A 13,766-nucleotide genomic window follows, 5' to 3' on the forward strand; every position below is an offset into this window, starting at 1 on the left:
TAAAGTTCTTTGTACAATTCAAAGAACATCAACATGATTTTTATTATCCTCATACTAAGAATTATATAGTACTTTAAGTTTTGCAAAGTCCTTTAGATATTATCTCATTTTGTCATCACAACAAGGTATCATGATCCCTATTTTACAGATGAACTAAATGAGGCACAGAGAAGTTAAATGACTTGCTCAAATTCATAGAACTTGTATCTGAAGCCAGATGTAAACTCAGGTTTTCTGACTCCAAGCCCAATGCCTATCCACTATGCCAACAAATGTCAACTATCATCATCACTAATTAAATTCCTGACTTTTTTATCCTGTCATTAAAGGTTACCAACAGCTTGCCTCCAGCTTTTTTTCATTCCATTCCACTTTGGGTACTCTACAGAACTGTACTTCTTGCCAGCACAACCCCCCTGCCCCAACATGTTCCACATCCCTTGTTTTCTCTGAGCTTTCTCCATAACGATGTGTCTGTCTAAAAAATTTTCCCTGAACTACCTCTATCTGGAGAAATTATTACTGTCCTTCAAGGCCCAAATCAAATACCACTTCTTTCAAGAAGCCTTCCTTGATCCTCCAAGGAAGAATCAATGTCTCCCTATGGTTTAAATTATTTTATTCACTTTTATTCTGCTTTTTTTAAGCTTGTATGATTTATATATATACATATATAAGCTTGTATGATTTATATATATATACACACATACATACATATACATACATGTGAGTATGTGTATATATGCACAAATGTGCATTCATATATGCGTACATATACACACACACATATATACACACTGTGTTATATAAATTATTAGGCTACATGTGGATTTTCTAAAATATTGATACTTATTAATTAATGGCTATTGCACCCATTTAGGCAGTAAGGATTTACTATTAAAGTATATTAAACATTAGTAAAGAATTGATCATGTGGCATTTAACACAAGAAGAAAACCCCCCAGAGATGTTCTGTCTCTATGATACCTATATTGGCCTAATAGGAGTGCGTATATATACATATACATATACACAAATACACATATACATATGCATATATGTATTATGTATGTATTATATATTATACATGCCCTAATACCTTATTATATAAATGTTTTTTGTAAAAAGGAATGAAAGCCACAAAATATTCTGAGGCTCTTACTCTTTCACTCTCCCTTTCTCCTGAATTCAAAGTACTTCTTTTGAGAATCATGTGAAATTATATGTTTCCTATCATAAAATCTATAAATCAATGTAATATACTACCTTAGGAATGCAAGCAATTAGGAAAATACCTTTGAAGTGATGATATGATTTACATTATTATCACAATAGTGGTAAATATAACTCAGAGTTATAGATTCTATAGGTGTTAACTGCATAGTAGCTGTTCATGTTGATGTATGTCTATGATTCCAGCTGCTGGAGAAGCTGAGGTGGAAAATCTTCTGAGCTTGTAGTTCTGAGCTACAGTGGCCTATGTTGGTTGAATGTCCCCACTGTTTGGCATTAGTACAGTGAACCCTTGGGAAGTAGGCTGGGAGGGAATTTAAACTATTCCAGATAATAAACCAAGGGTCCCATGTCTATCAGTAATGAGATTGGGGTGTGAGTGGTCTTTACATTTCCAGCTTGGACAGAATAGGGGAACCCAGTCCTAAAAACCACAACCACAATCCCACTTCCCCATATATAGTGAATTTTATGATCCAGGTCACTCTATATATTTCTATGCATTTCTAAAACCAAAAGAGAACTTCATTCTGAAATAAAAATTTAATATCCTTTCATTGCTTCTCTGAAAATTAAGAGTTCTAGAAACAGACACAGACACAGAGCTCTAGAGACAGTTCCAGAGATAGACATAGAGCTCTCTCCTGATACAATTGGGTATGAGCTTCTAACTATAACCAAGGAACTATTTGCCCAGTTATTTCCAAGGTTTTATTCAGTCATTTTAAGGCAAGTCAGGATCTTCATGACACCTTTTGGGAGTTTTCTTGGTATAAATACTGGAGTGGTTTGCCATTTCGTTTTTCCATCTTATTATGCTGATGAGAAAATTAAGTGAAACACAGTTAAATGACTTGACCAAGGTCACACAATTAGTAAGTGTCTGAGAACACATTTGAACTCAGGTCCTCCTGACTCCAGAGCTGGCACTCTATATACTATGCCACCCAGATGCTCAAATTCCAATACTTAACTAGTGATATACCTGCGGTTATTTTATATCAGCTCACCCACAAACAGTACAAAATAAAAGTTGTGCCTTTTATGTTTTTCTGATTAATAACCATGTTTGGAAAATGTAATTCAGGAGTTCTGATTTTATTCCTAACAGAAAAGAAGCAATGAATAGTAATGGAAAAAAATGTCTAAAACTGAAATGAGATTTGAGAGAGAAAGATTTATCTGCAGTAGTTTCCTATCATATTACTCTCCCCTTCTTCCCCCAGGGGTTGGCATTTTTGGCTATGATGTCCAAGTCAAACAAAATAAAGACAGAAAGAATGAAAGAAAAAAGTAAACCTATCTATTATGCATTTTTCCTATTCACAGGAACGAAATGTGCTCCTCTGAAATATCAGCCACCCACTCTCACATGTCACAAGTAGGGAAACGTCTGCTACACTGCTAGAGAAATTCCTACTATCCAGTAATCATGTATTTTGAAAAAAATTCTAAAAAGTTGAAGAACCTAGCTTGTCTTTTTTGCCTGTAGTATTTTATATACAATCAAGAAATTGTTAACTACAAATATTTTAATCATAAGATTTTAATTGCTTTCCTGAAAATTCATCTTTATTTCCTAATAGATTATTGAATCGTGATAGTCATATATCACTTTAAATAGATTATAAAAGTCCCAGGATACAATCCTGCCTACTTCTCACTCCCTAGATATGCATGTTCACACATGGACATCCACAGGCATACACACAATCCTCCTCATAGAGACAAGAGAGTAGTCTTTTTTAATGTGTGCAAAAAATAACCCAAGTACCCTTACATACTCTTAGCTATTCCTAGGGAGTAAATCTGGTTCTTTTGGAAGCTTCATTAACTCTTTCCACTTCCTAAGGCATCATTTTGTGAGTTGAACTATTAATTTGCTAAATGGTACCCTAGTGGCCTACTTTCATGGATTCACATACGTGCCAGGGTAATCTGACTGCCTATAATTATTGTGAGAAGATATATGAACTCCCATTAGGCCTCTAGTATATCATATAGAAAATGTGAATGGCTAGACACTAAGAAAGGATTTAGGATTTACACTTCTTAAAGGAAGACTGAATTGCATGACTGGAAGAAAATATATATGTAGAAGGGGAAAAAAAGAAAAATATATCAGTTTCTCTTTATTTTTCCCAAGAAAAAATGATTGAGGGAAAATTTAGTTCAATATGTTCAGAACTGTACAAGAATGGCTGCTGTTCCTGACAAAGCTGATCTTGGCAACAATTGGGAAATAAGGGATGATTCTGAGCATTGGGAAGTAGGGAACTTCCAGAAGGAAAAAAAAATCCCTGGAAGCTATGGCAATTGATGGAGTAGGAGACCAGAAAATAATTGGCTGGTTTTCCATGGCAGCTGAGAATTGGAATTTTATACAGTGTTCTACCTGATGGGAAACTATAGCTAAGCATTTTTGGTCCAATACATCTCTAAATAAACTACATTTTCCTTGCCGAGAGAAAAAAGGCATTGCAATCACCCTAATCTGTCAATTATCCTTACTAAGTGCTCAGAAATTAAACAAAACTAATTTTATTTCTGTTCAATACATTAGTATTTTAATTATATGTAGTAGCACACCAAGATTCAAAATATAGATCAATTAAAACTTCTATTAAGCATCTACTTTGTTCTAGAAATATGATTGGATTCAGTCTAACAACTGGATACTTTGCAAAGAATCAGGTGACTTTAACAAAATAGCTATTAGTTACCAAGCTATTTCACAAGTACTCTCCCCCCCCCCAAAAAAAAATACTCTCTTTAATCTTTTATTTCAAAACACTGTTAGCATGTGGTCACAGGTTTGGCCTACATAAAAAGATAAAAATCAAAAAAGCCTCTATTTATGGGTAATTCAGGTTCTTATTCTTGAGGGTGCACTCATGGTATCCCTTTTCCTGGTTTATCATACATGAACATAAGCAATAAGGAAACATCATTATAACTGAAATTGAAGTCATCTCAGGAAGCATTTGGTCTTCCTAAAGAATAGAACTAGAGAATTCCTAATTGAAGGAAAATCAGAAGTCATCTAATGTTGTTGTTTTTTTTTTTTAATAACTCCTACTGAAAGCCTTTATTCTATCCCTAAAAGTGATCATCTAATTGTTTGAAATCCCACAGTGATAGTGGACTTATTAACAACCCAGGACAGCTAGAGGGAGACATTTTCATTTCAGATACTCTTCTTCCTTCCTTCCTTTCTTTCTTTCCTAAGTTTCTGGACATTGAATGAAAAATCTTCTTCCCTATAATTTCCACCCATTGCTCCTCATACAGACATCTGTGATCAAAACAAAACAAAACAAAAACAGGATTAATTACTCTTCCACATGAAATGCTTTCAAATATTTGAAAAAAGCTATCATGATTCACCTACATTTTCCCCAGTGAAATATACCCTTTTATTTGTGTATTTCATGCTTTCAAATCCCCTTACCACTCAAGTTGTGCTTTAGATTGTCATCACCCTCATTTTCATTTTTGGAAAATGTTCTTTTGGGATCTCAGCTCAGGTATGAACTCCCCAAATGTATCCCTCATTATTTCTACATGCATCTGAAAAGAAAAAGTCTGTGGTTGTATTATCAGAATATTGTTCTTGAAAGCCTCTTACCTTTCTTAAATTGATTTCCCTGTTAGAATTCCAGCAAGAGGATGCTGGTACATCCTATTTCTAAAATCTTTTAAAAGTTTTAAAGTCTAGAGAATACTTCTGACTTCTTCAAGCCTACAGCAGTGTTTTCCAATAGAACTTATACTAGAAGTAGAAAAGGAAGAGTTAGAGAGCTGAATGCAAGGTCAAGAAATCCAAAGTATGAGAGCAGAGATACCCTACATTGGAAGAGGCTACCAAAAAATAAATAAAAAGAAGAATCATGATATATATATATATATATATATATATATATATATATATATATATATTTGGATCTGTCAATTGTGGTCATATCTCACTATCAAAAGTTATATCGGTAGAGGAGGAGATTCATATATCAAGAAGCAAAAGAAAATGAATAGGTGGAGAAATTTAGGTGGCAAAGATAGATCAATTACTTAGGGAGGTTAACTAAAATAAAGGAAAGGTGAGAGAAATGAGATAGAAGCAAAAGAAATTATGAGGGCCAAAGAAATATTTTGGGATAGAGAAGACCTCTGAATATTTAAGGGAAAGCATAGAAAATAGCAAGATCTGGGGAAAAGGTAGATAGTCTATTTACTATTACCTGGTGTTTTCCTTTTGGAAAAAGGAAAGCAGAGAATAGGGAGCAGGAAATTTTGAATATTGACTTATTACCTTTAATCTCCATAGTATTAACCACATCCATTGGTATTAAATATGCAATAAAATTGAGAACAATTAACTAATAATATCATGAGTTTTCCTTAATTGTTTTGGTTCATATTGAATCATATTTGCCATCCAAGGTCCTTTTGCTTCTCCAAATCAGATGGGCCACTGTCTTCTTCACTTCTGGATATTCTATAGCAGCAGAAATAGGTATCTGAACACAGGCCATGCCATTGCAATTCCTTTATAGGGATCAGGTGCTCCTATCTTTATTTGTTCTCTCTACCAGTTGTAGAGTAATAAACTATGAAAGAACATTCTCCAGAAGCTCATGGAAGTAATCTCTTGTTTTATTATTTAATATGATTCTCTCTCTCTCTCTCTCTCTCTCTCTCTCTCTCTCTCTCTCTCTCTCTCTCTCCCTCTCCTTTTATCTTTCCTTCTTTCTTGTTTTCACCTGATTATCTGCTAAAAGTAACTGTAACCCATGGGACTGTGGGACTGGTGTAGTATAGTTTTGAGTGAGTGCTGATGTGAAATGACTTTAATCTTATTATAATTTTTCCAGGAGGGGTTTCCAGAGAGGCTACATGGAAAGCTCCTATGAAGGTCTGGTGCAATAGATGGCAACTGAAAATATATTTTTAAATTAAGCTACTTATTTATGTGTCTAAATAAGTTTCATATATACCTGGGGAAGGTAGTAGTTATTTATGTTGCTTACTAGGTAGATCTATCTCTGTTTGTTTGACTTTGAAAGAAGATAGCAAACTTTTTAGGCTAGCAAAAGCTTCATGCTGGTGCTTCTGCAAATGTTACTTCTTGCCATACCTAGATGTCTACAACAGTTATTGCTTCATTCAATAGCAGGGAAGAGAGACCTTTCTCCTCTTTGAGTCCTTTGTGTGCTCAATTCTAGCTCATCCACCATTTAAAAGGTTTTTCATTCCCTTTTATTGGAGTGAAAGTAACTACAGGCCCACCCAAGATATTTCAGGACAATCAAGTATGGAAACTTATTTGTCAGATCTAAGGAAAAGGGAATGGTTTATTACCAAGCAAGACATAGAGTGGATCACAGCAAGTAAAATGAATAATTTTGCTTATGTGAAATTAAAAAATATTTCAAAAAAATGTAGCCAGTTAGAAGGAAAATAGGAAATTGGAGAAAAGCTTACTGCTAATAAAGACCTAATTTCTCAAATACACATAGAACTGAACCAAATTTATAAAATAATAAGTTCACAATTGGTTAAAGGATATGAACAAAAAATTTTCAGAAGAACAAATTAAAATTATAAATAGTAATGGAAATTATCTAAATCACTATTGATTAGATAAATATATATTAGGACAACTCTGAGGTACCATTTCACACCTATCAGACTGGATAACATGAAAGAAAATAAAAATGACAAATGCTGGAAGAGTTATGGGATAAAAATTGAACACAAATGCACCGTGGTTAGAATTGTGAACTTGTCCAACTATTCAAGAGAAGAATTTAGAAATATTCCCAAAGGACTATAAAACTGTACATACCCTTTGGCCCAGTAATATCATGACTAAATACATATACCAAAAAAGATAAAAGGAAACAAACCTATTTGAACAAAAATATTTATTGTAGCTCTTTCTGTGGTGTCACAGAAATAAAAATTGAAGGATGCCCATCAATTGGACAATGCTTGAACAAGTTGTGGTATATGATTTTGATGCAAGACAATGATAAGCAGGATGATTTCAGAAACAAAAAGCTTGGGAAGATATATGAAGTGATGCAAAGTAAAGTGAGCAGAAAACGTACACAGTAATGGCAATTTTGTAAAGATGATAAACTTCAAAAGAAAGCTACTCTGGTCAAGGCAATGATTCAAGGAACACAACATAAAAAATGCTAACTACCTCCAGAAGTAGAACTGATGATTCATGAATGCTTATTGAAGCATATTTTTTTACTTTGTCTTTCTTGGGTGATTTTTGTGATTATTTTTTTTTCAACATGGAAATATGTTTTGGATGACTTCATATATTTATAACACATTGCTTGACTTCTCAAGGGATAGGTGAGGGACAGCAAGAAGGGAGAGGACTTAGAACCTATTTTTTTAAATGAATGTTAAATATGTTTACATATAATTGAGAAATATTTAATGAAATAAAAAATACATTAAAATTGTTGATTTGAATTGATGTAGCATACATTTTTGTTTAGTTGTATTTTCTTTTCAGCATTTGTCTCATATCAAATTTGTGGTCAATCAGAATCTTCAGAATATTTTCACATTAATTTCTATTAACCAAGTTTTTGTTTTGCCTATACAATTTATTTTTTGAGCCCCCCCAAAAATGTTCAGACTTCTTAGATTTCTTCTTGTTGATTTCCTTTCTTCCATGCTTCTAGCAAAGAAGTTGCTATAGCCCTTAATTTAATGCAACTGCTCAATTAGTTTGAGGGTTCAAATAATCAATCCCTTTAATTAAAATATATACAACATTAGGCTTGATTGTTTATGTCTAAAATTTCTGCTACTATAAGAGGCTTAGGTTGCTAGGATTTCTTGAGATCATGGATTCTGAGCTGCAGTAAAGCCAAAACTGTTAGAGTCTTTCACTACTATGGTGATCTTACAGGAGTACAGGGCCACCAGAACATCTAACAAAAGGTAGAGGTATTATTTCAAATTGGAAAAAATGGAAGATATTAGGCCTCCCTTTCTATTAAACTTTGGGATCATGTCATAAATGGTTACTGAACTTCTCACCCACGTAAAGAAGTAAGACTAAGTCTTAATAAAATTAAATATAAATACATGCAGGCTCAACATTATAAAAACAATTCCTACAGACAGTTAAATAGTAGTTCACAAAAATATAACCAAGTAAAATCCTATAGCCAGTAATTTAAAATTAGTCCACAAGGAGAAGCACTGATCTCTATGATTATCTCCACTAAAATCCTAAAAATGATTTGCATTCTTCATGTCCTAAAGGGTTTATAGCTGTGTACCAGGTCTATCCACTAGGGAAGTAAAATTAACTCAAACAACTCCATGGTTTCTGTTTGGGATATAACTTCTCCAGGCATAATATTACTCACTCATGAATGATATTGTAAGATTTTGGGAAGATTAACTTACGTATGCCTAGGTTCACAAGTATCTGGTCCATAACACAGCTTTTTTTGATGCTATTGAATCTTAATTATATCACTAACCATATTGCTAAAAATATTTGGTCTGTCATTTCACATTTGATATATATCCCTTCACCAAATGCATTGATCAAAATTTTGCATACACGAAAAACTAGAAAAACAAATCCTGGTAGCACAACAGGTTATCGACAATCTAATTATGAGTGATGGTTATGATTGTAATGATGTCTTAAAAAATGCAAATTCTCTAACTGTGCTATCATCCAAGCTATGCTATTTTCACAAAACTCAGGGGAAATTAACTTATTTTACTTCTGTATTTGACACTAATTCGTTTGGCATGTTTTAAAAAGGAAACTTAAGTAAAACTTCATGCCAAAGTAAGTCATTTTATGGAATCAGGATTAGATGATTTTTGAAGTGTCAGTAAATATGCTTTGAAAGTAATAGACAAGAATACACAGACAATTGCTGTTTGTAACTCTTTCATAAAGGCAGAAATTAATCGGGGACATTATAACTTAAAGTTTTTATCCAGTAAAGAAATAAAAGTCAATCCTGCTGCTTCTTTTTTCTTTCCTTTTTATAATTTGGTAATCAGAGAATGATCAAAAAGAGCCTAAGGTAGAAAATTTATTGAACTAGATAGATGTTAGCAATTTAAAGAAAACTGCTGTTCTCGTCCTGTAAAAACATAAGAGATGATTGAAACCTAAGACATTAAGAGGTAAAAGAAATTGAATTCTCATGATTAATTTTTATAAAGGACTTTTTATCTTTTAAAAGAAAGTTCAAATTGTAGCTAGTTCAAATAAAATGAGAATTCCAATTCTCATTCTATATACATATCCCAAACTCTGACTTAGGAACTTAAAGGTGAACAAGATTAGTAATAATAAGAAGAAATAAGAAAGATTACAGAAACATCACTTAAAGGCTGGGATTGACTAAAGGAAAAAATAGAAGTTCAAATAAATAAGGTGTCACATTTACTCTATTTTAAATGTTATTAAAATAATTTTGTAATGGAAGAAAGGCTTTAATATTAGTCAATTAAAATAAAGAAAAATAGAAACTAATTTGCCTGAAATCTATAAAACAATCACTATTTTTAAAATATATCTTTTAAAATTCATATTTATTTCCAGGTCACAATAAAACATTTTTCTATGAAGAAAAAATGAAGTTTAAAAATGAATGATTAAAAGAAATTGTTTTTATATGATTCCAATGGACCAAAACCAAAGCATGCTACAAACCTCCTCAAAAATGGGGATGGATTCAGAGACTTAAGATAAAGAGATAAAACATTATTTTTTAAAACATGAACAACACAAGAATTTGCTTTATTTGACTATATATATCTCTCCTTAATTTACTGGGATTGAGTTAAATATTTATCAATTGAAAAAATAAAATTTTGAAGATAGTGCATTTTTATCTATTCTTCTCCTTTCCATCTTATGCATCTTCTAGTCTATGTCTCTACTTTCTACCTATATCCCAATGACCCAGTGTACCACTTCTTCCAATTTACCTCTACTTGATGTTTTGAGGTTTTTATGGGTAACACTTGTGATCTTTTATCCTGTAATGTTTTTAGCTGTTACTAAGGCAAAGGAAGGAAGATTTTTAAAATGTATCAAATATTCATGTAAATGGTAGATACCTCAGCTAATATGTGTTCGCTCTTAGCAAAAAACAACCTTCCCCTGCCCAAATATTATTTGGAACTTTCTATTTGACAGTCATGACTCATTCATTCATTCATTCAAAGATTATCACAAGAGGTAAATCTGCAGGAATACCTATTGGAAGAAAGGCCCTAAATGTTCTCTATCCTTAGGCCTATAAAAAAAGAAAGAGGGCAGCATGTCTGACATGGTAGAAAATATTGCATATATGTGTGTGTGTATGTATGTGTGTATATACATATATAGAGCATGTATATATATAGTATGTATATATTTATATGTATACATATTTGTAACCTGTGGGCAAATATATATTCATATATATTCATTTATATGTATGTAACAACATTTGAAATATGAATGCATACCCAGATATATGTATATCATATTTACATACATATCTTTTAAGGTTCTTATTAATATTATGTTGAATCAAAATATTAGTAAATTGTGATAGCTTATCTACCTATATATCTTTGTACCAAAGCACAGTAAATCAATGAAATTATTTATGGCATATATTATACATTCACCTCAGTTGTTAGCTCAATAAGGAAGGCAGGAGACCTAACAAATAGATGTGATATTGCAATGGTTGTGAACAATAGCCCATATAAATATAAGTCAAATCTTCTTACTATATAACCATCAGGGGAAAAGATAGAGAAATAGAGGTCCGAAGATGATATTTATCATTAATAATATTCTGTGAAGAACTTCATAATATTAGAGAAAGGAAAAAAGGGACAGGTCGGGCTTTGCCACATAAATGTAGGACAACTATGAATTTTTGACAATTTCTATTGCCTTTCCCTCTGTTGGTATGCTTACTTTTGATTATTTATATTCTCCAGGGAAGTTGCTCAAGATACTAAAAATATCAAAGAAAATTAGTGATGGACCTATGTAAGAAAATCAGTGTCCATGAATTATCACTGATGGAATTCCAAAGATACTACTAACTGGGATAGATGTAGTGGGACATACTAAAAATACCAGTCTCCACCTTTAAGGATTTAAAATTGTAGTCAATCCAAATCCAACATACTTAAAAATGAGACAATTATGAATGGTATTGCATAATGTAACCCCATTCTTTTGCACACAGTAGCTAACAGTATATACCTGGTGAATGGGGAAAAATGAATCAATAAAGATCCCAGTCAGTCTGATCCTTGGTTTCTTTGTAAAATAAAAGTTGGATTGAATGGTCTTTGATGTCTTATTCAGCTGAAAAATTCTTGTTCTAAATGAATAATTCTGTCATATACTAACATACTTTATAGTGCAAAGAAAAGGGAGAACTCAGTAAATACATGAGTACTTGGCGAATGTTTCTTCTGCATGGTGGGAATCAAATTAGCCCATGTTATGATCTTGAGTTTCACACATGAAGAAGGGGAAAAAATTTCATATAAGAGAACAAGATGAGAAAAGGTGAGACAAAACAGCATGTTAAATAGACCATGAAAAATAGGACCGTGGGGGCATCTAGGTGGTGCAGTGAATAGAGCACCAGCCCTGGATTCAGAAGGTCCTGAGTTCAAGTCTGGCTTCAGATACTTGTCACTAGCTGTGTGACCAAAGGCAAGTCACATAAATCCTATTGCCTCACAAAAAAGAAAGAAAAAAGAAAAATAGAACCATCAACAAATATCAGCTAACATTGATATAACACTGTTTTTTTCTAAATCACTCTATATACATTTTTATATTTTATTTTCACAAAACCTTGTGAGTTGGGTGCTGTTAGTAACACTTACAGAGGAGTACAAAGTAGGGCTGGAAAAATCAATTTTGAATTTACCCTCTGAACTCAACTTGTAGGTTGAGTCCAAAGAACAAGATCTTTTGTAAGTATCATCAGGGTTTTCAGGGTGCTATTGAGAAACTTTGTGGTTGGGGAGATTTTTCTAATATTATCATTTGAGTCTCCATCTGGTATATTTCTCTGAATATCTATTGGCCAACTCCTCAATATCACCTAAGTTATTTGCTGCATAAAATTAATTTTAAAATTAACATTAGTTACCTTTTTCAAAGATATGAGAAAAGTTTGCCTATACTAAATTAATTCCTTTTTTAAAACTATCCTAAACTGAGGAACAGTTTTCTGTATATATGTTAGTCCCTGGGGAAAAAAAAAATTAAAAGTAACAGTTTCAAAGTTTTTTGCTCATTAAGACAAGTTTTTAGTGTGATATAGCTGATGGAAAATCAAAGAAGAAAAATAGATGCATTAGTAACATGATGAAATCATTGGCCTATAGGGACTGAGAATAGGAAATAAGGATATTGGAAGCATAGTCTTCCCACCCAGAAATTCATGGAATCTTTCCTTTGCTTACCATCAGGAAAGAGAAAACAAGTTTAGTTTCTCCCTTGACACCATTTAGAAGTACCTTCATATCCACCACAAGAGCTGATTAAAATTGTTTTCTTTAATAGGACAGAATAAAATTTAGATAAATAAGATTGGGTCATATTGTGGAGAGACTTGAAAGCCATAATTAAAGTTTTGGGAGATTAGCTTGTCAAGAGAACATATGAAAGTTTGTAATGGAGACAAGTTAAAAGATAAACAGACCTCTGTGTCCCTCTGTCTCTCTATATTTGTATTGTGTCTCTGCTTCTCTCTGTTTCTGTTTCTCTGTTTTTCTGTCTCTCTATCTCTCTCCAACTCTCTCTCTCTTTTTTTTTTCAGGGCAATGAGGGTTAAGTGACTTGCCCAGGGTCACATAGCTAGTAAGTATCAAGTGTCTGATGCCAGATTTGAACTCAGGTCCTCTTGAATCCAGGGCTGGTGCTCTATCCACTGCACCACCTAGCTGCCCCCTCTCCAACTCTCAACATAAAAAGCAAAAGAAAAAAATTAACATTTTTGAGCTATCATAATATGATATAACTACTATATTGAAGTAAAATGTTTTATTGAAGTTTTTCCCTCTTTGCTGCATAAACCTAGGGTGTCCAATAATAATAATAGCAAAAATAATAAAAATAATAATAGCAATACCACTAATGAAAAATTTCTTCAGTGGGTGTTCACAATAGCTTAGGCCCCAATACTTATCTCATATGAAGTCCCAAATGCAGCACTGTGTTACAATACTGCTGTCCCAAACCCCTATTTACACTGGCAGGCTGGATTCCAAGAGCAATGTGGCTTACATCTCCTGTTGAGGTTCAGATGTTAATAAATCTGAGGGACTTTGAACTTTTTTTTTCTAGTAATATAGCTCACAAGCCCTATAAGTGGACTTTTCACAATGATTGTCAATTGATATCATTAACCACATTTGATAGGCTTTTAAAAAGGGGTAATTAATAAGGTAGCATATTAAGAACAGTCAATATATAAATAATAGGTATGCATATA

The sequence above is a fragment of the Dromiciops gliroides genome, chromosome 3 (genome assembly GCF_019393635.1).
Source record: "Dromiciops gliroides isolate mDroGli1 chromosome 3, mDroGli1.pri, whole genome shotgun sequence".
Taxonomy (NCBI): Eukaryota; Metazoa; Chordata; class Mammalia; order Microbiotheria; family Microbiotheriidae; genus Dromiciops; species Dromiciops gliroides.